Here is a 25,027-nt window from a genome sequence, read left to right on the forward strand (position 1 = left end):
CTAGGTCTAGAACAAGGAGACAATAGGGAGTGCAACTAAGCATTTTGGCCTGATTATAGTGATTGCAACCATGCTGCCGAGGTCCAAATATGTGTAGATCTATTCAGATAAAGAAACATTCTTATGGAGAATTCTCTCCCTCTCCCTTTCCTTTCCCCTTTCTCTCTCCCTCCTTTCCTCCTCCTTTCCCCTTTCCCCCTCCATCCTAATGGGAAGTGGTTAACACAGCCTGGCCTGCTAGAAAACAATGAATTCTGAATGCTGAGCATACTGAACTGCACAGCCATTCCAGAAGCTAAGAAGCACTTACAGCAAAGTTGATCTGACTCTTCATGATTTGTATAATTGTTTTGTGCTACTTGGTAATTAGATTTAATAAGCATTATTTATTTTACAACCTAACCAACCATTTCTGGTCTTAGCTAGAGAAGGGAAGTCTGAGTGAGGGGTGGAGAGTTCCCAGTGGGAGGTACCTCTCCTGCTGCTCCCTCAAGGCTCATTGAATCTCAGGAGAGGGGCCACAAGTGAAGCTGCACCTAGCACCCCATGCAACCTGGCTGGTTTCCTCCCTGTTTACTTTGCCGGTGAGTAAATTGCTCAACTGGGGACTTCTAAAACTCTAGGCTGTGGGTGGCCTTCATAAATGCTCAAAAGAAGAGAGAAAAATCCTGATCACCAAGAACCCTTGGATAATGAGTTTTCTGGGCAGTAGGAATTTCCCAGATAATTCTTTAAGCCCTAAACTTTGAATTTTAACAATTTCAAATGGAAATCCAAATAAAATATATCATACTTTTCCCTGGGTTCTTAAACAACAGACATAATTTAAAAATTTCTATGCCAAGTCCTTAAAAAATGAGAGTTGAATTACATTGACTTGTAATAGAAAAATGACCTCAGAGGTTGCTGAGACATGAAAGATGATTTATTTTTATATTAAGTAACCCAGATTTATATATATGTAAGTTCTGTCAGTGGTTTTTAAAATATTTTTTTTTCCTGAAAACCTCCCTCTCTGTTGTAAGTTTACCTGCCACTAGTAATTCCATTTCCCTCTTCTGAATTGCTACATTCACAGAACCTAACATAGCTAAGATATCTATATTGGGTGTAAAGTAAAGGTGAATAGATTCTTAGGGAGAGACAAGGGTCAGAAAATAGGACTTTTATGTATCCTAACAAATTATTTTTATTCTTGTTCTCCCTGACTTTTGTATAGGGAGATTGTCAGAAAGTAAATTCTGGAACGGTGAGAGAACATTATTGCTGTTCCCATGAGGATAATTCAGAAACTTAGAAGAAGGGCAAGGGGTATATAGCTCAGTGGTAGAACACTTGCCTAGCATGTGTGCAAGGTCCGGGTTCCATTTCCAGCACCGAAGAAAAGAGAAAAGAAAAAAACCAAAAGTCATTAGAAGGATAAGGTGAGATGCGAATCTCTAATCATTGAATTTATAATAAAAATAATTTTTTCTAATAAAAAAAGTAATATATGCCAATTATTAAGATGGTCAAATATTATACAATGTGGAAAAGGAAAGTCCTTCATACTTTCCTCTCCTCAATCCAATAGCTACTTGTGAAAAGTACTTCAGTATTTTGTCTATCCACATACTAACATGTTATTATGATTTTTTAAACATAAATTTAGAATCTACCAGTGCCTTACAACTTGGTCTTTCAACTTGCTAATTTATCTTAAATATCTTATGAATTAGTCAATTTTTAGTTACTTCATTGCTTTTAACTACACCTTAGCGTTCCATTAAAGAAGTACCATAATTTATTTAAATAGTTCGTTGCAGATGGATATTTGGATTGTATCCAGTTTTCCCTCATTAAGATCAACAATGGAGGGCTGGGGTTGTGGCTCAGTGGTAGAGCACTTGCCTAGCATGTGTGAGGCCCTAGGTTTGATCCTCAGCACCACATAATAATAAATAAATAAATAAGTAAATAAACAAATAATATAAAGGTATTGTGTCCATCTACAACAAAAATAATTTTTTTTTAAAAAAGATCAACAATGAAATGAGTACCTTTGAATATATATATTTGGGTAGAAAAAATTCTTAGATATGGAATTTGACATTTGAATTGGTTTCCTAGCACTGCTGTAACAGAGTACCAGAAATCAAGTGGCTTAAAACAATGGAAATTTATTGTTGAGTTCTGGGGGCCAAAAGTTGAAAATCAAGGCATTGTCAGGGCCATGCTGTCTCTGAAACCTATAGGAACACCTCATCCTAGTTTTTTGTGGTTTATTGGTGATCTTTGGCATTCCCTGCCTTGCCAATCTCTGCCTTCAACATCATTTAGTGTTCTCCCATGTATCTGTCTTCACATGGCCATCTTCTTATAAGGACACTAGTCACATTGTATTAGGGGCCCAACCCATGCCAGTGTGATTTTCATCTTAATTAATTATATTTGCAACAGCCTTCTTTCCCAATCAGATTACATTCTGAAATACTCTGATTTAGGATTTCATTTTTTATTTTTTAACCACTAAGCTATATTGCCAATCCTTTTTATTTTGAGACAGGATCTTGCTAAGTTGCAGACTGGCCTCCAACTTGTGATCTTCCTGCCTGTCTTCTGAGTAGCTAGGATTACAGGTCTATGCTACCAGTCCTGCTCAACATAACTTTTTTGAATGAGGAGTAGGTGGAGAGAAAAAGGGGAACACAATTTAACCCATAATGACTTTCAGAGTATAAGGGCTTTCAAAATTTTAGTAAATGCTATCAAATTTTCTTTCAAAAAATACAAATATATAGTCTTGATAGATTATAACAACAATTTATAAGGGTAGTGTTTCACATTCTTATTCACACTGGATATTATAATTCTTTATTTTTTTCTAATCTAATAGGTTAAAAAGTATAACTTGGAGCCAGCTCAGTGGCACATGCCTGTAATCTCAGCAACTTGGGAGGCTGAGGCAGGAGAATCACAAGTTTGAGGTTAACCTCTGCAACTAAGTAAGACCCTGATTCAAAATAAAATAAAAAGGGCTAGGGATACTGCTTGGTAGTACAGCATCCCTCTATGCAAAAAAAAAATTAACTCATTTTATTTTGCTTACTTCTTTCTTGGAGCAAATTTTCTCCTATTTTACAGATGTTTTCTGTGATTCACTCTAGTATCTTTTGTCCTTTTTTTCTGTTGCACCGTTCATTTTCTAAGTGTTTTTTAACTACTAGAGGAATCAATCTGTTTACTATATATGTTGCACACCTCCCAGCTGTCCTTCTGTTTTTGCTATACAGAAGCTTATTACATTATGTAGCTACCTTTCTTTTTATTTACAATCTAGAAATTTCCATACTTAGAAAGGCCTTATTCACCCCAATATTATAAAAATATATACCCACATCTTCTTCTAATACAATTAATTATGCTTTATTTGTATATTTATCAATCTCTTTGATGTATCTTAGTGTAAGGAGTAAGAAGAAATATTCTTGTTTTTCCTAATGACTATCAACTGTCACAGATGTATTTTTCTGACATATTGAGAAAGTGGCATTATGTATGAATTGCCACCTGTTTGGGGGTCCATTTATGGGCCACCTCTTCTGTTCCATTGGCCTATCAGTCTTTTGCTGAGTTGGAATCACAGTATTAGTTACTATACATTTTTTTTAAAATATTTTTTTTAGTTGAAAATGGACTTTATTTTATTTATTTATATGTGGTGCTGAGAATCGAACCCAGTGCCTCACACATGCTAGGCAAGCATTCTACTACTGAGCCATGACTCCAGCCCAGTTACTATACATTTATAATATACTTTAATATTGACTGGAGCTTGTTTTCCTCCTTTTTACAGTTTTCCTATTTTCATAAGTTATTCCTTTAGACTGAGTCTGAATTTTGTCAGGTTCTTAAAAAAATGGTTAGTAATTTGATAGAATGGCATTGTTTACAATGAAGAGAAAGATGGCAATAAAAAACTTCCATGTATACAAAATGTAAAAAAAAAGTATTAAAAAATCTCCCATGTATTCAAATCTTCTATGTCTCTCAATATTATACTTTTTTCTTCATACAGTATAGGTTATGTACAGTCCTGTTAACTTATTCTTAACTATTTAGTTAAGAATAGTGAATACACTGTTTTCTTCCAGTTAATTTTCTACCTGCTTGTTATTTGTATGCAAAAAAATTATTGATTTAAAAAATTATTGACCAGCAGTGAAAGAGGTATGTTAAAATCACCTACTATTATTGTGTTGTGGTCTATTTGATTTCTGGAATTGAGAAGGATTTGTTTCACGTACATGGATGAGCCAATGTTCGGGGCATAGATATTTATGATTGTTATATCTTGCTGATTTATGCTTCCCTTAAGCAGTATGTAATGTCCTTCTTTATCCCTTCTGACTAGTTTTGGCTTGAAGTCCACATTATCTGAAATGAGGATGGATACTCCAGCTTTTTTGCTGTGTCCGTGTGCATGGTATGTTTTTTCCCATCCTTTACCTTTAGTCTATGGGTATCTCTTTCTATGAGATGAGTCTCTATACCAAAGGACTTAAAATCAGCATACTATAGAGATACAGCCACATCAATGTTCATAGCTGCTCAATTCACTATAGCCAGATTGTGGAACCAACCTAGATGCCCTTCAGTTGATGAATGGATAAAGAAACTGTGGCATATATATATATACAATGGAATATTACTCTGCCATGAAGAATGATAAAATTATGGCATTTGCAGGCACATGGATGAAATTGGAGGATATCATGCTAACTGAGATAAGCCAATCTCAAAAAACTAAAGGACGAATGATCTCGCTGATAAGCGGATGAGGACATATAAGGGGGTGTAGGAGGGGTTAGTGTTAGGGTTAGGGTTAGGTTTAGGGTTAGGGATAAGGAGGGTGGTAAGAATGGAGGAAGGAAGGACTGTATAGAGGGAAAAGAGGAGTGGGAGGGGTGGGGGGGAAGGGGAAAAAATAACAGAATGAATCAAACAACACTGCCCTATGTAAATTTATGATTTTTAATTAAAATAAATAATAAAAAAATCTTTAAAAAAATATTGACTATGTGACTAGCTATTTTCTTGAATTTTCATACTGTTACAATTGTTTCTCTTGGGGTTCCAAATGTATTGTCATATTACATGCAGCAACTAAAATTTTGCCTCCCCTCTTAAAATATTTGTATCTTTTATTGGTTCTTTTATCTAATCTTATCAGCTTTTTCCAAAGAAAGGTTAGCTAATAGCAGTAATGGTGGACATTCTTGTTTTATTCCTGATTTTAGTGGAAACATTTTCATTGTTTTCTTATTAATCATGATGGTGAATCATGACTTAGGATACATATGTTTACTATATTATGGGAACATTCTTATATTCTTATTTTGACATAGTCATTAATAACAAGTCACTTAAGGGCTGGGGATGTATTTCAGTGGTAAAACACTTACCTAGTATGCACAAGGCCCTAGGTTTGGTCCCTAGTATCAAAAAAAAACCAAAAAAAAAAAAAAAACAACAACAAAAAAAACTCACCATCTCACTCACTCAATATGTGCAACCAACTTTCTAGATATGTGACTTGGGAGGCAAGATTCTTAACCTTACTAGGCTTTAGCATCCTCATCTTATAAAATAAAGAGGATAGATAGCACCTCCCTTTGGATGATAAGGAGGATCAAATGAGAAAATGCAAACAAAGCACATTAGACAGTGCCCAGTACATAATATGGGCAAAACAAATATGCTCTTGTTATTGTTATGAACGAATATTCAAATATATGAATTTCTTTTATGAAGGTCATTGTGGCTTTTACCTTTGACTATTCATACAGTAAATTATACTAATAGATTTTCTAAAAGTTAATCACCCTCAATTGAGTCCCACTTTGTCACAGTGTATTTTTGGTTTTGGTTTTGTTTTTGGTGCCAGGGACTGAATTCAGGAGTACCTTAACCACTGAGCCACATCCCCAGCCCTTTTTATTTTTTGAGACAGGGTCTTACTAAGTTGCTTAGGACCTTGCTAAGTTGCTGAAGCTAGCTTTGAATTTGGGATACTCCTACCTCAGCCTCCTGAGCCACTGGAATTACAGGCATATACTATGGCACCAGCATCATAGTGTATTTTTAATGGACTATTGGATTCTATTTGCTAATATTTTCATTAGGATTCTTACTTTATGTTTAAAAGAAAGATTACTCTGTAATGTACATATGGGAATTGGTGTGCTATAGGTTGTGCACATACAGTATGTTTGTATTTGTGCTATGTGTGTGTGGTGTAGGTGTAGTATGAGTCTGTGTGGGTGGCATATGTGGGCAAGGCACATATGTTGTATTTGTGTAATGTGTGGTACATGTATAGTGTAAGATATAAAGCCACCTTTCTCTCCCGTGACAGGAATTTCCCAACTCCCAACGACCTGTCAATCTGCGTTCTCCCCACCTCTCTGGTTACAGGAATTCCCGGCCTCCCCACCACCTGTCAATCTGCATTCTCCCCGCCTCTCACGTTACAGGAATTTCCGGCTTACGTTGCTGTAATCTTCCTGCCTCCAGCATTACGTACTAATATGTCATTGGTCTATCAGTCAGTCTGTAAGAATTCTCCGCGATTGGTTCCTCTCAGCCCGCGAAATTCCTATGTCAGAGAGAAACCTTGCGCCATCTTCTCCTTTTCTTTTTTCCCCTTCCCCCGTGCAGACGTGAATTCGTCTGCGCAAAATAAAGGGTTCCTTGTGTGAGACCTGTATCTGTGGAGCGTTTCTGGGAGCTAGCGACGAACCATAACTGTGCCCTTTTCCACCTAACATACAGTGTGTGTGGTATGTTGGTATGTATTTGTGCAATGTGTGTGTGGTGTACATGTGGGGGTGAACAGTGCTTGGGTGCAGTATGTGGGGCATGTGTGTGATCTCTATGAGGTTTGGATGTTAAGGATATGTTGGCTTCATAAAATTGATAGGACTTTTGCTTCGTGCCCTGCATAAGTTAGATAGTAATAATTATTTCGTCCTTAAAGTTTTAAAATTAATAACTTTTCTGTTGGGTGTGGTGGCACATGCCTGTAATCCCAGTGGTCCAGGAGGCTGAGGCAGGATGATTGCAAATTCAAAGCCAGCCTCAGCAACTGAGCAAGGCTCTAAACAACTCACTGAGACTGTCTCTAAATAAAATACAAAAAGGGGGGGGATAGGGATGTGATTCAGTGGTTAAGCACCCCTGTGTTCAATCCACAGTATCAAAATAAATAAATTAATAAATACAATAAAATTAGTAACTTTTCTTATGACCTGAGCATAGGTAGTACATGGTAGCACTGTCAATTTCTTCCACAGTTCAAGTTCTAAAAATCTGAGTCAATTTTGGTAAGAATTTCTTTAAAAATAATTCCTTCATTCTCATTACTAGAAAATACAGAAACAAAATCAGCATACTACAGAGATACAGCCACATCAACATTCATAGCTGCTCAATTCACAATAGCCAGATTGTGGAACCAACCTAGATGTCCTTCAATTGATGAATGGATAAAGAAACTGTGGTATATATATTCAATGGAATATTACTCTGCCATGAAGAATGATAAAATTATGGCATTTGCAGGCAAATGGATGAAATTGGAGAATATCATGCTAAGTGAGATAAGCCAATCTCAAAAAACCAAAGGACGAATGATATCGCTAATAAGTGGATGATGATACATAATGGGGGTAGGGAGGGGTTAGTGTTAGGGTGAGAGTTAGGGTTAGGGAGGGGGGCAAGAAAGGAGGAAGGAAGGACTGTATAGAGGGAAAAGAGGGGTGGGAGGGGTGAGGGGAAGGGAAAAATAACAGAATGAATCAAACAACATTACCCTATGTAAATTTATGGTTACACAAATGGTATGCCTTTACGCCATGTACAAACAGAGAAACAGCATGTATCCCATTTGTTTACAATAAAAAAAAAAAAAAGAGAGAGAGAAAGCGATAAAAAAAAAAAAGAAAATACCGAAACAGGTGTTTTGGATACATCAAATAACAGTGAAGTGTATTTAAAAGTTTTCCTCACATTACCTTTGAATTGAAAAAGGAGTTGAGAAGCCATGCTAGCTCAGAACCATTGTAAGGATGGTTAAGAGGGGTCCTATGAAATTGGATTTTTTTGATCAATAAAAATGGAGAAATATGACTGACTTATTTACCCCAATTAAGTAAGCAGTAAATACCCACAAAATAAAAGTGATCCGAAGATTAAATCCTTCCAAACACCAAGGCCCGGGACATAAACTCCCGGAGCGTTCTTCAGAGGTGTGGCGTGCGCATGCGAGACGGAAGCTCTCCCGTCCGCTCTCCGCGGACCGCGAGGAACCGGAAGAACTTATCAGAACCGGAAGGACTTCCTGGGAAGGGAGACTGGCACCTACATGAAAAAAAGAGGAAGGGTTCAGAAAGACTGACAGCTCAATATGAAGCACAGGCACAGATCAAAACGCAGCGACGTGAGGGACATGCCTGCTGGTGTAGGAGGGATGCGCAGGTTCTGGGTCTAGTGAGACTTGGGTACGTGTCTGTCATTAGCTGGCCTCTCGTCCTTAACCCGAGGCTTGTTCATGTTTACACCACGTTCGCTTCCTCCCCCTCGCACTTGAGAAGAGGCTGCTAAGTTAGTGTGCTCAGTACGGCCTTACAAGTGTTAAGCCGCCGAGGTGTACAGGCCTTCTCTGCCGCCACCCCAACCCCACACTCTGCAAGAGGTGACCCTTCTTCATTTTACAGATGCTGGTTCCTTGGTCGAATTTTCTCAGAACTCAGAAAGCTCTACTCCTGGGCTCCATATTCTCAGAAGTACCTTTCTCTGGTCAGGTGGGCTGCATTTCCCCCATTCCCCATCGCCACACAGACCCTAGAAAGACACGGGACACAGACTGGAAGAGGACCAAACACTAGCTCTCTACAGGGGCTTTCAGAGTGGAGATGAACTTCCCACTCTCAATATTGACATTTCAGGTACTTTATTCTTTGCTTTTTTTTTTCTTTCTTTTTTTTTTTTTTTTTTTTTTTTGTTGTTGTTGTTGTTGTTCTGAGAGAATGTTTCTGACCTTGGTTCTCAAGGGAAGGTTAAAGTGAAATAGGTTTTATTTGGTTGGCTTTTCATTCAGTTGTAGCAGTTAGAACTACAAGAGATGTCACACCTGAAGAAACAGGTCTCTAGAGGTACTGCAGAGGATGCTTTGCACAGAGAAGGTTGTGATGGTTAATTTCATGTCAACTTGACTGGGCCATGGGGACTATAATACCGAGCTGTGAATCTTGTCTGATCATTCCAGCCTCATTGGCTCTGTGCTTTCTCAGGCAGTACACTAATGATGTTTTTGAAGGTTCTCAGATTTTACGAAGATCACATAGGGTAGTGGATCACATGGGGTAGTGGAAAGAGGTTTTGGAGCCAAGTAGGCCTTGGTTTAAAAAAATCACAAGTGTGCCACTTCAAATTGATTCTTTAATCTTAACCTTCCTGAGCTGCTGTTCCCCTCATCACCAAAACGAGACTAGCATATATGCTATAATTATGTAGGTTTTTTTTGTTTGTTTTTGTCCTTGTTTTGATACTGGTGATTGAACTCAGGGGTAATTTACCACCGAGTTACATCCCCAGCCCTTTTTAATATTTTATTTTGAGACAGGATCTTGCTAAGGTGCTTAAGCCTCACTAAGTTGTTGAGACTGACCTGGAACTCATAATACTCCTGACTCAGCCTCCCAACTTGCTGAAATTGCAATTGTGTGCCACCTGCTCTTACGTGGATTTTATTAAAGCATTAGGTTGAAGCCAGGTGTGGTGGCGTATGCCTGTAGTCCCAGTCACTTGGGAGGCTGAGGCAGGAGAACTGCAAGTTTTAGGCCAGCCTGGGCAACTTAGTGAGACCTGAGACCTTGTCTCAAAATAAAAAATTTAAAAAGGACTGGTGATGTTGTTCAGTGTTAAGTGTGCCCCTGGGTTCAATACCCAGTACAAAAACAAAAATAAAAACAAAAAACAGTATAAAATGAAAGACTTGAGGTGAAACTAAAAAATGTTTCAGGCTATGGATCCAATAATCTGTCTTTGCCAAAAGGAGGAAATAGTTCAGGGCAAAATGAAAATCATCTTAAAACCTAATACTAAGGATTGAAGTTTTAAAATTCTTAATTTCAGTTATTAGAACCTGACACTTCTTCAGATGTTAGTTTAGTGTCTGAGGGCACTTGTACAACCTTTGCTTCATCCCATCAGGATAGAATTTTGAATCAGTGGACTCAGACCTTTCCATACCAGATATCCCTTGGCATACAGAAGGATAGATCCTCACTCTCTTGATTTCTGAAAGAGGGCAATTTCAGTTATGTTTACCTTTGACTTCTGAAAGGATGACTATAAATTCTTTGACACTCCTTCAATGGAGAAGTGAGCTCCATTTCTCCAGTTCTTGTTTCTGAGCTGAGCCAGTAATGTGGAAGGGAAGTTATGCTTGTTCCGGGACTTGACTTTAAGAGAACTAACAGATTCTCCCTTGCTCTTTTGGAGCCATTAGGAGTCATATGACAAGTCTGGCTGCCATGGTAGAAAGATAACAAGGAGATGCCATGAAACTACATGAAGAGAAACAGGGACCATCCAAGTCAGCCTCCCAGCCAGTGCCATTCCCATTAAGGTGTCAGGAACATGAGAAAAGCCATCTTGGACCCTCTAGACCAGACCAACTGCAGCTGAATACCACTGAACAATCCCAGGTAACACCACGTGGAACAGAAGAACCACCTGACCGAGAACTGCTAAATACCTGATCCCCAAATAGAGAAATATAATGAAACAACTGTTGTGTCAAGCCACTTAATCTTGTAGTAGTTTATTATGTAGCAGTAGATAACCAAGAAGAGAAAGTCTGCATTTGGAATCAGTTTTCTAGAAATTGATTAGTTACCTTCAACCCTTTCTTTTTCCTAAACCATTTGTTTTAAAATTTGTAACAGTAAGGTTATAGAAAGGAAAAAGAATGAGCATGGAAAAGGAGGATGGGAAGAAAAAAAGAAGAAGAGGAGATTTCACATTGGTTGGCATCTAATTGGAAATGAAAAAATAGAATCAAAACAACCAAATGAAGAAATGACTCAATCCTTACCATTCTTTGGAAACCCTGTCCATTGTTCAACACTAGCCCCACCTTAAATGATGAATCAAGACAAACAGCTAATGGCCAACAGAACTTCTTTATTCTGTTTCTACTTAACATGTTTCATTCATTCATAAGTATTTATTGAGTAAGTGTCAACTGTGAGAGAAACTTAAAAATATGAAATAATTTAAATATCTACTTTACCCAGTTGAGTCTCAAAATAAGATGATATTTCTTTCCATAATCAAGTCAATAAAATGCTATACCTTCATTCCAAGGATAAGAAATCCATTCTTCTGGTGTTTCCTACCTGTGAAACACTCAAGAAGTCTCTGGGTACTTACCCAGATATGTCAAAGAAAATCCATTCTGTCTGCCAGAAGAAACCATTCTCTACCACTATCATTATAGTGTGTCTTTACTATACAGCTGATAAAAACAGTCTGTCAGAATCTTTTGCCAAAAAGAAATGCTACAATGGCTGAGGTCCATGACAAAAAGTGGTGGCTGACCTGTGCATTACAGGAATCACTGTTGAATCTTTGGCAATTGTCTCTGAGAGTACAGGGAAGATCAGAATATCTCATCCCTCACAATGCCACATCACCTTTGAGTGCTTCAGACATCAGTAGATCTTCAGGGAAACATTCATGTACCAAAAATTCTTCCCTGCCTATGAATGTCATGGAACATGGGTGACTAGGCATTAGAGGTACCACAATGGCCACAAGATACACCACAAACCAGACCTCTTCCATGAGACTGATATAATTCAACCTCATTGTACTGACAAGGAAACCCCTTACCCAGCCTGTGCAAAACCACACACAGCATTGATAGTTAAGTCTAACTTCTCAACCTAAAACCCTTTCTTCCAGATTTTCATGTGACTGCCTCTCTTGGCCTCAAAACTAAACTGAAAAATACTTAAATAATTTGGGGGCTTTATTTTTTTTCTTTACCTAAGAAAAACAGAAACATTCTTCATTAAGCCAAGGCAGGGTCTGACAGAGCTTGGCAACTGGAAGTGTCTTTCTAAATCTGGAAACACCACATCTCTCTTGAAAGTGGGAACAACAATTTGTGTCTCTTAAATGTGAAGAAATGTATTTCTTTGTGTGAAAAAAAAAACTGCAGTGGAATTTCTGAAGATAAATATTGGACAAGGCAGCAAAGGAAGAGATACTGAGATTGTTAGAAGAGTTAGTTTCTTCATGTGCCAAAAGGAGAAAAAAAAAATCAAAACAGGTAAATTGTTTTCCATTTGGAAACATGTTCGCCAAATTTATCCAGAAAATAAATATACAAGAACTCATGAGTTACAAAAAACTGAATGTGTGGGGGGACTTTATTCACCCTAGAACAAAAATTTCCCACCATTGCCACCCAGGATCATTGATGGGTTGAAGTCATATTCCTGAGATCACTGGTTTTGGGGAGAAATCCGTTTAAAGCACACACTTCATACACACACACATACATAAATGATGTGATGATTAGGTGGCTTATGAAGAAGAACCTCTAAGTCTTCATTCACTTTCATTTATTTAACACTCACTGCTGCATATTAATATTAGAATAATTTCTGGACATCTAGAGGGAAGATAAGATATAAGACCTACCCTTAAGCTCTCAAATTCAAGAAAGGAAGACAGACAAATGAAGTGAAGTGCAGTGGCATGTGTCTGTTATCCCAGCTACTCACAAGACTGAGGCAGGTACAGGCTGAGCCAGGAGGATCTCAAGGTCAGGGTCAGCCTGGGCAACACAGTGAGATCCTACCTCAAAATAAATAAAAAGTGCTCAGGATGTAGCTCAATGCAGAGCACCCCTGGGTTCAATCCCCAGAATTGCAAAAACAAAACAAAATCAGATGAGAGCTGAAAACCAAGAACTATGATGAGAGAATGTATAGACACTGGGGGCCAAGAGGCACCTGGGGAAAGGTGGAGAGGGTATGAGCTGAGATTTAAAGATATTAGGACTAAAGTAGATAAAAAATAGGATAGAAAGAGAAGCTTACATAATGGGAGAAAATCTTTACCACGATAGAGAAATAATCTCCAGGATATATAAAGAACTCAGAAAACTTAACAACAACAACAACAACAAAAACCTGATCAATAAATGGGCTAAGGAACTGAACAGACACTTCACAGAAGAAATGCAATCAGTCAACAAACATGAAAAAATATTCATCATCTCTTGCAACTAGAGAAATGCAAATCAAAACTACTCCAGTTAGAATGGCAATTATCAAGAATATAAGCAATAATAAGTATTGCCAAGGGTGTGGGGAAAAAGGTACATTCATACATGCTGGTGGGACTGCAGATTGGTGCAGTCACTCTGGAAAGTATGAAGATTCCTCAGAAACCTTGGTATGGAACCACCATTTGACCCAGCTATCCCACCCCTTGGTTTATACCCAAAAGACTTAAAATCAGCATACTACAGCGATGCAGCCACATCTGTGTTTATAGCAGCTCAATTCACAACAGCTAAACTGTGGAACCAATCTAGATAACCCTTCAGCAGATGAATGGATAAAGAAAATGTAGGAATACACACAATGGACTATTACTCAGCCTTAAAGAAGAATGATATTATGGCATTTGCAGGTAAATGAATGGAACTAGAGAATATCATGCTAAGTGAAATAAGCAAATCCCAAAAAACCAAAGGCTGAATATTTTCTTTGATAAGTGGATGCTGATCTATAGTGGGGGGTGGGTAGGGAGAATGAAGGAACTTTGTATTATGCAGAGGGGAGTGAGGGGAGTTGTGGGGCAGTGGGGATGGGAAGGATGGTAGAATGAGACAGACATTATTACCCTATATGCATGTGTGAAAAAAAATTTTTTTAAATAAAAAGAAAATTGATTGTGTTGAGAAATTATAAAGTATAATGCATTGTAACTATAATAAGACAAATGATTCCTATCAACCTTATTGCTATTAAAACTCCTTTCAATATAAGAGACTCTCGTCTGCTGTGATGACCTGCAATCTGCCAGCATATCGACGCCTTTTTTGAGAGCAGATTGCTCACTGTCAGGCGTCTGTCATCCGCCATTTGCCTGCCTCTCGCCTGACCATCGCCTGCCTTACCCCTATCCATCACTCAACGCTTGAGGTTCACCTCCCGATCGTCCGCAGACTGCCAGTGGAGAACCAGCTGCCTCCTGTCACCTGGAAGTTCAGTTACTGTACCTGCAGGTTTGATTACACGTGGCTGCCACCATTTTGAGACAACAGCCAGCCCCGTAGGACCCCTGGCCGGACTGACTGAGCCCCATCACCAGGATCCCTCAGCCCCACCGATCACTCCCTGCCTCTAGGGCCCTCACATCAACTGACTGCTCCCTGCCGCCAGGACCCCCAGACCAACTGACTGTGCCCTATCACCGGGAACCCAGACCAACTGATTGCACCCAGCCTCCAGGATCCCACAATCACACCAAACACACCAGACCTCCAGGACCCCTGCCGACAACTGCATCCTGTCTCCAGGACCTCCAGCTGACCATGTCCACCCCTGAGCTGCAGCTCCCCATTTGCCAACACATTTTGAAACCAGAGCGGCCATCTTGGATAATCCTGGAAGCCATAGCGCTGATCTTTGGGTTGGGCAAATCCCATCCTGAGACACCTGCTGGAGACTTGAAGCTCATTGTCAGGTACCTCTCATGCATCAGGCTACCGAACACTGGGAGGTTTCATTAGTATATGACTGTTATACAGTAGATTTTCTTTTTTCTCCTTTTAAAAAAAATTTAAGTTTTTATTTCTTTACTTTTCTTGCTTTCTTTTCCTTTTGTTTACATGTTCCCTTAGAGTCTCTTTCTCCCTTTTTTGCATGCTAACATCCGATTTCTTTTGATTACACTCTCACCCTTTCTATTTTCTAGAACTTCTGTATATTCTTTTCTTATCCCATTAACAGCCACATTCTACATCCCTCTGCATCCTCTTTGAACTCCATTAGAAACTGCAGACCTTATTGCAAACCTGTTTGTTTTACCAAAAATAACATTTGCACTCATTTTGTTTATTACGACAATTTTGTTATTGTCCCCATAGGGGCTCTTTGGTCTAGGATTGCATAGTGTCTGATTTGGGCACTGCTAATATTGATCTCCCCTTAAAGAAAGGGTTTTGGAAACCTATAGGGCCACTATAAGCCTATAGGGGGAAATCTACAATACCCCAGATCTGCACTGCTAGAGGGGAAGATACATGAACAACATGAAAAAACAAGGGAAGAAAATGATCCAAACAAATCTAGATTCTATACTAATAGAATCCAATAACAGTATGTTAGAAGAAATGTCAGAAAAGGACTTCAGATTATACATGATTAAGATGATTCACGAAGCAAAGGATGAGATAAGAGAGCAAATGCAGGCAATGAATGATAATACCAATAAGCTGAAAGAGCAAGTGCAGGAAGCAAAAGATCATTTCAACAAAAAGAAAGAGATTCTCAAAAAAACCAAATGGAAATCCTTGAAATGAAGGAGACAATAAACCAAATAAAAAACTCAATAGAAAGCATCACCAACACACTAGACCACTTGGAAGACAGAACCTCAGACAATGAAGACAAAATATTTAATCTTGAAAATAAAGTCACCCAAACAGAGAAGATGGTAAGAAATCATGAACAGAATCTCCAAGAACTATGGGACATCATGAAAAGACCAAATTTAAGAATTATTGGGATTGAGGAAGGCACAGAGATACAAACCAAAGGAATGAACAACCTATTCAATGAAATAATATCAGAAAATTTTCCAAACCTGAAAAATGAAATGGAAAATCAAATACAAGAGGCTTATAGAACACCAAATGCACAGAATCACAACAGATCCACACCAAGGCACATTATAATGAAAATGCCTAACATTCAAAATAAAGATAGGATTTTGAAGGCCGCGAGAGAAAAGCATCAGATTACATATAGGGGGAGACCAACACAGATAGCAGCCAACCAGACTCTAAAAGCTTCTCAACCCAGACTCTAAAAGCTAGCAGGGCCTGGACCAACATATTTCAAGCTCTGAAAGAACATGGTTGCCAACCAAGAATCCTGTACCCAGCAAAACTAACCTTCAGATTTGAAGATGAAATAAAATCCTTCCATGATAAACAAAAGTTAAAAGAATTTACAAATAGAAAGCCTGCACTACAGAATGTTCTCAACAAAATATTCCATGAGGAGAAAATGAAAAACAACAATGTAGGTCAGCAAAGGGAGGAACTACCTTAGAGAAAAACCACTCAAAGGAGAAACCAAGCCAACTTAAAAACCAAAAATAAGCCAAATGACTGGGAATACAAATCATTTCTTAATAATAACCCTGAACATTAATGGCCTAAACTCATTAATCAAAAGACATAGACTGGCAGAATGGATTAAAAAGAAAGACCGAACAATATGCTGCCTGCAAGAGACTCATCTCATAGAAAAAGACATCCACAGACTAAAGGTGAAAGGATGGGAAAAAACCTACCACGCACATGGACTCAGTAAAAAAGCGGGGGTTTCCATCCTTATATCAGATAAAGTGGACTTCAAGCCAAAGTTAGGCAGAAGGGATAAAGAAGGACATTTCATACCATAAATCAGGAAGACATAACTATAGTAAATATCTATGCCCCAAACAATGGTGCATCCCTGTACATCAAACAAATCCTTCTTAATTCCAGGAATCACATAGACCACAACACAATAATTCTGGGTGACTTTAACGCACTGCTGTCACCACTAGAAAGATCTTCCAAACAAAATCCAACCAAAGAAACCATAGAACTCAATAACACAATCAATAACCTAGACTTAATAGACATATATAGAATATTCCATCCATCAATGAGCGGATACACTTTCTTCTCAGCAGCACATGGAACCTTCTCAAAAATAGACCATGTGTTATGCCACAAAACAGCCCTTAGAAAATGCAAAAAAGTAGAGATACTGCCTTGTGTTCTATCAGATCATAATGGACTGAGAGTAGAAATCAATGACAAAATTTAAAAAAGGAAATTACTCTAACATTTGGAGACTAAATAATATGCTATTGAATGAAACATGGATAACAAAAAACCTCAGGGAGGAGATTAAAAAATTCTTAGAGGTCAATGAGAATGACGATACAACATATCAAAATCTCTGAGACACTATGAAAGCGGTACTAAGAGGAAAATTCATTGCATGGAGCACATTCCAGAAAAGAATGAAAGTCAACAATTAAATGACCTAACATTACAGCTCAAAGCCCTAGAAAAAGAAGAACAGAATAACAGCAAAAGTAGTACAAGACAGGAAATAATTAAAATCAGAGCTGAAATCAATGAAATTGAAACAAAAGAAACAATTCAAAAAATTGACATAACAAAAAGTTGGTTCTTTGAGAAAGTAAACAAAATAGATAAACCCTTAGCCACACTAACAAAGAGAAGGAGAGAGAAGACTCAAATTACTAAATACATGATGCAAAAGGAAATATCACGACAGACACCACTGAGATACAGAACATAATGAGAAGCTACTTTGAAAATCTGTATTCCAACAAAATAGAAAGTACCGAAGACATTTACAAATTTCTAGAGACATATGCTCCTCCCAAACCGAACCAGGAGGACATACATGATTTAAACAGATCAATATCAAGCAATGAAATAGAAGAAGCCATTAAAAATCTACCATCCAAGAAAAGCCCAGGACCAGACAGATTCTCAGCTGAGTTCTACAAGACCTTCATTCCAATACTTCTCAAAGTATTCCAGGAAATAGAAAAGGAGGGTACCCTACTGAACTCATTCTATGAAGCTAATATCACCCTCATACCCAAACCAGGAAAAGATACATCAAGGAAAGAAAATTTTAGACCAATATCCTTGATGAATTTAGATGCAAAGATCCTTAACAAAATATTGGCATACCGTATCCAAAAACATATTAAGAAAATCATGCACCACGATCAAGTGGGGTTCATTCCTGGAATGCAAGGATGGTTCAACATTTCTAAATCAATAAACATAATCCATCATGTCAATAGACTTAAGGATAAGAATCATATGGTTATTTCAATTGACGCAGAAAAAGCGTTTGACAAAATACAACACCCCTTCATGCTCAAAACACTACAAAAAATAGGGATAGTAGGAACATACCTGAACATTGTAAAGGCTATTTATGCTAAACCTATGGTCAACATCATTCTTAATGGAGAAAAACTGAAACCATTCCCTTTAAAAATGGGAACAAGACAGGGATGTCCTCTTTCACCACTTCTATTCAATATTGTCCTAAAAATTCTAGCCAGAGCCATTAGGCAGACTAAAAAAATTAAAGGGATACGAATAGGAAAAGAGGAACTTAAGCTGTCACTATTTGCGGATGACATGACTCTATATTTAGAGGATCCAAAAACCTCCTCCAGAAAACTTCTAGACCTCATCAATGAATTCAGCAAAATAGCAGGCTATAAAATCAACACGCATAAATCTACAGCATTTTTATACGCAAGCGACAAAACAGCTGAAAGGGAAATGAGGAAAACAACTCCATTTGCAATAGCCTCAAAAAACATAAAATACTTGGGCATCAATCTAACCAAAGAGGTAAAAGATCCCTACAATGAAAAACTACAAAACATTGAAGAAAGAAATTAAGGAAGACCTTAGAAGATGGAAAGATCTCCCATGTTCTTGGATAGGCAGAATTAATATTGTCAAATGGCCATACTACCAAAAGTGCTATACAAATTCAATGCAATTCCAATTAAAATCCCAATGATGTACCTTACAGAAATAGAGCAAGCAATCATGAAATTCATCTGGAAGAATAAGAAACCCAGAATAGCTAAAGCAATCCTTAGCAGGATGAATGAAACAGGGGGTATCACAATACCAGAACTTCAACTATACTACAAAGCAATAGTAACAAAAACGGCATGGTATTGGCACCAATATAGACAGGTAGATCAATGGTACAGAATAGAGGACATGGACACAAACCCAAATAAATACAATTTTCCAACACTAGACGAAGGTGCCAAAAATATGCAATGGAGAAAAGACAGCCTGTTCAACAAATGGTGCTGGGAATACTGGAAATCCATATGCAGTAAAATGAAACTAAACCCCTATCTCTCACCCTGCACAAAAATCAACTCACAATGGATCAAGGACCTTGAAATCAGACCAGAGACCCTGCATCTTATAGAAGAAAAAGTAGGTCCAAATCTTCAACTTGTTGGCTTAGGATCAGACTTCCTTAACAGGACTCCCATAGCACAAGAAATAAAAGCAAGAATCAATAACTGGGATAGATTCAAACTAAATAGCTTTCTCTCAGCAAAGAAAACTATCAGCAATGTGAAGAAAGAGCCTACAGAGTGGGAGAATAGTTTTGCCACTCATACTTCAGATAGAGCACTAATTTCCAGAATATATAAAGAACTCAAAAAACTCTACACCAAGAATGCAAATAACCCAATCAACAAATGGGCTAAGGAAATGAACAGACACTTCACAGAAAAAGTTGTACAAGCAATCAACAGATATATGAAAAGATGTTCAACATCTTTAGTAATAAGAGAAATGCAAATCAAAACTACACTAAGATTCCATCTCACCCCAATTAGAATGGTGATTATCAAGAATACAAGCAACAATAGGTGCTGGAGAGGATGTGGGGAAAAAGGTACACTCATACATTGCTGGTGAGGCTGCAAATTAGTGCAGCCACTCTGGAAAGCAGTGTGGAGATTCCTTAGAAAACTTGGAATAGACCTATAATTTGACCCAGCTATCCCACTCCTCGGCCTATACCCAAAGGACTTAAAATCAGCATACTACAGAGATATAGCCACATCAATGTTCATAGCAGCTCAACTCACAATAGCCAGACTATGGAACCAACCTAGATGCCCTTCAACTGATGAATGGATAAAGAAACTGTGGTATATATATACAATGGAATATTACTCAGCTATAAAGAATAATAAAATTATGGCATTTGCAGGCAAATGGATGATATTGGAGAATATCATGTTAAGTGAGATAAGCCAACCTCAAAAATCCAAAAGATGAATGATCTCACTGATAAGCGGATGACGACACTTAATGGGGGGTGGGAGGGGGGTAAGAATGGAGGAAGGAGGGATTGTATAGAGGGAAAAGAGAGGTGGGAGGGGTGAGGAGGAAGGAAAAAAAATAACGGAATGAATCAAACATCATTACTCTATGTAAATATGAATATGCAAATGATATGCTGTTACTCCATGTACAAACTGAAACAACATGTATCCCATTTGTTTACAATAAAAATAAATTAAATATATATATATATATATATATGAGACTCTCTTCCTAGGAGCAGAGTTTGGGGAAATAAACAGAGATAATCTGGGCAATATTAGATACAGCCGACTTTGAGGAGTTCCTTTCTTTTTTTTTTTTTTGAGGAGTTCTTCTATTGCTCTCATGGCCACATAAATTCTGTGACCTTCCTATGTTTCTCCATCAGGTTGATGCCCAGGTCCACTTATAAAAAGTTTGGATAAGAATGTAAACATCTCCCTGGGCCAGCTTGGTGAGGTTTTAGCTCTGATGTTTTTACTAAAATGGCATTGTTAAAGTCATCTTGAATACTCTGTAGGATGTAGCTGAAATTAAAAGCGTGGAGGTGTTAAATCACTGAGAAGTTTTCTAGTTTATTAGAAATGACTAATGAGAATAGCAATAAAAAAGTCAAAATGTCTAGGAATAAACATAAAAAGAAATAAGAATAAGAGCAAAATTTTAAAACATTACATAAAAACCCATACTAAAACCTGGGCATGAGGACGTGTGTTTTTTGAAAGCAGATGTAACATAATAAAGATGTTATTTTTCCCTAAAAAAAAAAAAAAAAAAAAAAAAAGGATAGAAAGGAAGGGGCAGATATGAGAAATAAAAAGACACGAGTGAGTAAATGACTTGGTAATGAGTTGGATGTAAGGTCTGCGGAAGAAGGCAATAGAATGATTCCCAGTGGCACATCCTGGCCACATGCATAGGCTGCTTAGAGCAGTGCAGGCCTCCTGGGGGCCATGATGCCCCTTTGGCATCTTGTGTATGCAACAGAATTATCCAGTGCTATTACCACAAAGGAGATTACTTCATGTACATTGCAGAATTCACCTCTGGCTAGTTCTACTGACAAAGCCAGTACTGTTATTGATCCGCAACTTTCAGAGATTTTGCATTCATGAAACAGGATGATCTGTACCTATTGGAACTTAATTCCCCAGAGCCTAGATTCTTTGCTAGATTAGCCACCCCCACTTGGCAGTAATAGCTTCTAGTCCATACTCATTCTTTGGACTCTTAACCTTCATTTTTGCTTTAACACTAGATTTCTGGTCTGACCGATTAGATGGTACAATCAAGTGAGGAAACTTGGAGAAAGGCTCATGAATTCAATTTTGACCTTTTGTTTCAAGTGTCCATGTGACAGAAATTCCTCCAACCAATGGGTGAGATGATTCCTTGTTTGGAATTTGGTGCAGTTTGCCAGCCACTTTGTTTTTGTTCTTTAGCTTGAGTTCCTCAGCTTTTTGCTGTTCTTCCTTACCTTACTCCTAGATCCTGAGAAACAAGTACCTTTATGAAAGGACGACGAATTCTACTGTAACACAAGGTCTAGTCCAGTTCAGTACCCATTGTCTTCTCACTCTGAATTCATCCCGTTGTCTTTGTTTATGTCTCCTGTACCGTAGCATTGCACACTTGTATGCTCATTGTCTTGCATTTATTTTCTCTTTCCTTACTCCCTTGTATCATAGCTCAAGAAACAGCTGCACATTTTTGATTACCTGAAGTAGGATAGGAATGATTACTAAGGTAGAAAATGCTAGAATTAGGTCTTTCACTAAAATTGGGAATAGGAGGGCAGGCATGTACACTACTGGGTCTAGATCTAATCTAAGATTGGAAGTTCCAAAGCAAGGGGGTGACAAATGAGGGCAGGACAAGTTGCCATTTGCATCATAAGGATGTAATGTGTGGGGTGGAGTTCATGCTAGTGTTATCAGGAGAAGATGGCATTCTCCTGACCAGGAAATATTAGCCTTTATATGCAGATACTAGTCAGCATTTAAGGCAGGCAGTGCTGAGGCACAGAGAAGGCAATCACAGCATCTGGTTGCCAGAATGGGTTCAAGCAGGAAGAAGACCAGTAGCCAGGTGAGCCTCAGATCCCCAGGAGCTGCCTCAGCAGTTCTGCCTCCAGTCCAGGAGCTATGCATGGGCAGTGGGGAGGGAGGTGTCTGTGGAAAGAACTTTGACCGTGTGGAAGGTCTCTAGTTAAGTCTGACAAGTCCCATGGGATCATGCTGAGCCCCTTAAGGGTTCTGCTCCTCTGGCCTCCAATCAGAGTGAACATAGTGGGTGCTTAGTGAATGCAAATCCAGTTCAGTTAAATTAAAGGGCTGCCTTCAGTAAATGATTCAGAACCCCGTTGTAACAAATAGCTTTGTGAGTTTAATGTACTGCAAGGGCATAAATGGTTCTCAGAAAAGAATACTTCCATATAATATAAAGCCAGATGGTGCAGATGACAGTGACTGACAGAAACAGCCTCTTAGGCCTGTCAAAGGACAGAGCTGATTAAATATAGAAGGAATTTCAGCAGCCTTCCAATCTTTGGAAGGGCTTTCCTGGCCCTCAGTGCCCAAGGACAGCACCGCTGCCTGTTTTCTGATGCTGCCCACTGGGCTGAGGAGCTACCAGTCTTCAGAAGCTTCTTTTACTGTTCTCATAAAATGGAAGAAAGGATCATTACTCTCTTAGCCCTGTGTTCTATTCTGGGGACTTGAGCTTGAAACCTGCCTGCCCACCAGGTAAGTAACTGGGACAACTTGGCACATATCTGAGTGCTTTACCAGGAAGGTGAAGGGGAGGTCAGTTTCCCAGGTTCCCTTTCCCAGTGCACCAATTCTTAAGGCCCAAATTCAGTGATTCTGTTACTGAAAGCTTGGCCCTTGTTCCCAATGCCAATGTAATGACAAGGACATGGTTTTGAGAAAAAGGAAAAGGAAAATTTATTTCTTTTCTAGCAAAGAAGAAACACAAGGGACTCCTGTTGCAGAGGCTGTGATTCTGCCCATCAGCAGGAATAGGGGGCTTTTAAAGAGGTGCTTCAAAGGCTACACTCCACGTGTTCTCTGTTGGAGTTGTAATTCACTTGTTAATTTGATAGAGAGTCATTTCTGAGATCTTCTGGTACCATCCCCAAAGTCTAAATTACTTCGTTCCTATGTTGGGTGTGTACTCAAGGACAGATAAATCTAAGTTGAGGAAGAAAGGTAATACAGTTTTCCCTGAGATTAAGAAGGGCTAGAGATTAGGGAAAAGAAGGGAGAGAGGAAGAAAAAGAAACATGTCCATTTAAAAAATTAGTTGTAGTGCTGAGGTTGTGTCTTGGTGGTAGAGCACTTGCCTAGCATGTGTGAGGCGCTGGGTTCATTTCTCAGCACCATGTAAATAAATAAATAAAGATACTGTGTCCATCTACAACTAAAAATATTTTTTTAAAAATTAGTTGCAGTGGTGAGTAGCAAGAGCTATATTCAAACATAAAGTGAACCACTGTTAACGGTGGAACCACTGTTCCTGCCCTGGTTCAATACAGCAACCCATGGGTCTACCCATACCATCAGCACCCTAAACGGGACAGGGCGGGAATCTGTTGTATTTAAATTCTAGAATCAGGTCACTTATAGCTGCCAGAGAAGAATATTTTCCTGTGGAGCATATGACAGTGAAACATTGTTTCTGCTAAAGTAAGCAGGCTCTAGCCCATATATTTACAAAAAAGGTTGTGTGTGTGTGTGTGTATATATATATATATATATTTTTTTTTTATGTATATATATATATATATATATATTTTTTTTTTTTTTTTTTTTCAGGATAGATGTGAAAATAAACAGAGCCTACCTGAAGCAAAATTGTGAAATTTAAGAAGTCAGTGAAATTTGCCTTGGGTATCTCCAGTTTTTTTGGTTTCCCCCTAGCGTGGCTAAGTCCTCCCCTCCCACCTTCCTACTTCTTCCTAGCTCTGGATACCTTCCTGAAGTCTTAAAAAACAACCCAGGATCTGACAATAATTACACTTAACTGTCTCCTTTGCATTACTGAGGTAGTTGCCCCAGGTATTTGCATTATTATGGAGTTTTGTAGGTCTTCTGGAAGGAATTTTTTAGGCAGTGTTAAGCAGGTAGAGTTTCTTTGGGTTTGTTTGTTTTTCAAAGACAAATGGAGTTTTTCCTTGTTTCCAAAAAATTATACTGCTCTGAATCAAAGGCTTACTGGTCCCAAATGTCAAAAGGACTGCATGTTTGCTTTAGATGATGGTAAATGACTTTAGAAGGGACTTGGATATGTTAGGTGCTGGGACGCTACTTCAGAAGGGGCGTTCTGGTCTCTTTAGACCCTCCCAATTCCCTGATAAGGAGAATATCCAACATTGATAAGGTTCTATGAATTATGAAAAATTTTTGCATGTTATTTAATCCTCCTGAGTCTTAGAAGGATTATAATTATCCTAATTGAAAGAGTAATTCTTTACTGCTTCCTCTAGAAACAGCATTTTCTTAGTTCAGTGATCCTGTCCCCTCTAGCTGATCCTCCTCCCATTTCACTACTCCTTCTTGGGGCCTTTGCTGTCTCCCTTTCTCCCTACCTCTTAATAGGTAGAATTTCTTAGAATTTGCCTTGGACTTTTGCTGTGTTCTAATCCTAGGGCTCCCATTCATCCAGAAACTCTTAACTGCAGCATATTTGACTTGACTGTTTCAAGCAGAGGTGTAACTTGATGACATTTGTATTTTACTATTA

The 25,027-nt window shown here is 38.4% G+C and overlaps 1 long non-coding RNA gene across 1 annotated transcript in view; it reads right to left on the reverse strand.

The window, feature by feature from the left end:
• Positions 1-8,219: 8,219 nt before the first annotated feature.
• LOC306644594 overlaps positions 8,220-25,027 on the reverse strand; it is a 96,753-nt gene continuing 79,945 nt past the window's right edge. The window contains exon 3 of the long non-coding RNA XR_013759419.1: positions 8,220-8,400. This is a non-coding gene — a long non-coding RNA (uncharacterized lncRNA). The remainder of the gene's footprint in view (positions 8,401-25,027) is intronic.

Source organism: Sciurus vulgaris, assembly GCF_902686455.1.
Source record: "Sciurus vulgaris genome assembly, chromosome: 14".
NCBI lineage: Eukaryota > Metazoa > Chordata > Mammalia > Rodentia > Sciuridae > Sciurus > Sciurus vulgaris.